Source organism: Magnolia sinica, chromosome 11 (genome assembly GCF_029962835.1).
Source record: "Magnolia sinica isolate HGM2019 chromosome 11, MsV1, whole genome shotgun sequence".
Lineage (NCBI taxonomy): Eukaryota > Viridiplantae > Streptophyta > Magnoliopsida > Magnoliales > Magnoliaceae > Magnolia > Magnolia sinica.
Window position 1 is genome coordinate 5650709 of NC_080583.1, and position 2322 is coordinate 5653030.

A 2322-nucleotide genomic window follows, 5' to 3' on the forward strand; every position below is an offset into this window, starting at 1 on the left:
GGTGAAGATATATGATCATACAGGCAAGGTTCCACTAATTGGGTTGCCGTGCCATATTCCTGCCAAAATGCCACTTATGTGGGACATCAGGACCATTAAAGCCGTAGCCCTCACAATGACGATTGCCTAGCACAAAAATCAGGCGTGTCTTCTGATCAGATGGGCCACACATTAGTAATCATTGAACAACCAACGGTTAGTCTCAGCATACGAGCCTGGCCCACCTACTGAACGGTTCATCCTGATTTTCGAGAAAGATGATCTATATTTTTGGATCCTGTCGTTTTCACGGTGCTGATTTCCTGAACACGGGGCAGCATGTTAGCAGGAAAGATGGCACTGTACCGTAACTCGCGGTACAGTTGCCTGTAGATGATCCCTTCCCCAAATGAAAATGCTAAAATCCCTCGTTACCGCACTGGATTGCGTTGCACCATACAACTTCCTCCATTTTCCGCACGAAGCCCACGTGTGGGACCCACACACGGGCTTCAGTTCTGACATGTGGGCCCCTTGCTTCGGTGATCTAGACCGTTGGTCTAGCTGCTTGTTTGCGTGACGTGGGGCACTCGGCGCCACATGATCTATGCCCGTGGGCCCGGCTTGGGCTTAAAACATTTTAGCCTGAACCATGCGGTTCCAATCCTTGGTTAGGTAACACGTATCTTACATCTGGGCCGTTGGTTTCATTTTTTATAAATCTCTATTTCTTAAATGGTGCAAAACTAACATAGGAGACTAGCCGGTGGGACCTGATCCATGAACTATCTGGATCACTCGCTATGGTGGGCCCCACCAGAGTGGCCTTTGGATTCTCTAATCTTGCTTTTCTATAACTAACCAAACACCCGTCTCATTCGAATATTACGATGGTAGAAAGCTTATTCACGCCTTCCCTTTTTGATATATACATACTTGACACTACACCATTGCACTATTGGAATACTAAAAGTAGTAAAAAAGGGGTCAATCTATCAATAATTGCGGGCGTTGATATCAAAATTATTGTGTACGCGCTCAGTACGCACCGATACCTGGCGTACGCATATCCGACCATCTACCGTACACGGATTGTCTGCTGACGTTGCCAGTAACGAGAGGCTACTGTTCTGTGCTCTGTGGGCCCCACCATGATGTATGTATTTTATCCACACCGTCCATCCATTTTTTTCAGATCATTTTATGGGTTGACTCCGAAAGGGAGGCATGTCTAAATCTAAGATGGACCACACCACAGGAAGCAGTGGTGATTGAACGCTAACCATTAAAAACTTCGTGGGGGCCACAATTTTCGGTTCCTGATATTTGTGTTTTCCCTTCATCCAGGTCTGTATGACCTAATAAACAAGGTTGGATGGCAAATAAATATTACAGTGGGCCCTGGGAAGTTTTTAACAGCGGACATTCAATCAACACTATTTTCCTGTAGTGTGGTCCATCTGAGGTTTGGATCTACCTAATTTTTAGGCTCATCCTCTAAAATTATCTGTAAAAATGGATGGACGGCGTGGATAAAATACACGCATCATGGTAAAGCAATACATGAATCATGGTAAAGCCCACGGAGCACCAACCAGTAGCGACCTGGTTACTTGCAGCGCCGGTACCCCCTTATCTAGCAATCAGTGGTGGGAAACTTGATGCATTTCAGTACCTCCTCAGCGTGGGAACATTTTGCGCACCAACTCTCAATTCTCCCTTGGCGCATCAAAGTCATAAACATTGGTAATATTTTACATCTAACTTTTTTTTATTCAACTAAAACAAAACTTTTTTATCAAAGTAGGCCTCTATCCATGAATTTATAAAGACAAAAATATCTTTACTTTTTTCGGCTACTTACACTAAAATTTAGAAGTATTTGTTGGGAGCCTTGCACGGAATCTTAGGATCTAGTCTCCCGAAATAAACCAGAATTATGGATAATAAAGTAATGAAATAAATCAAAGCATAAATCATACACCACACAAGAGATTTTTACGTGGAAAACCTTCAAAGAGGTAAAAATCACGGGACCTCGTCCAAATCAACAATCCACTATGGAATAGAACGTTACAACCGTCTTCACTCACGCAGGAGTGGATAAACAATAAGAGAATAAAAGAAAAACGGAGAGATCTCACTGATTACAAGAACGTAGAAGCGTTGAGATATAAGTTGCATAATAAATAACATCCACGAGCATAATCTTCCTTCTATAAAATTCCTTTATCTTTTTATCTCTTTCCCTCACACCTTTGATAGCCCTCTTATGTTTTTCATATATCTTAGAAAAAACCTTAGGAACCTTTATTTATAGTTTTAAAAAACTCTTTTCCGCAT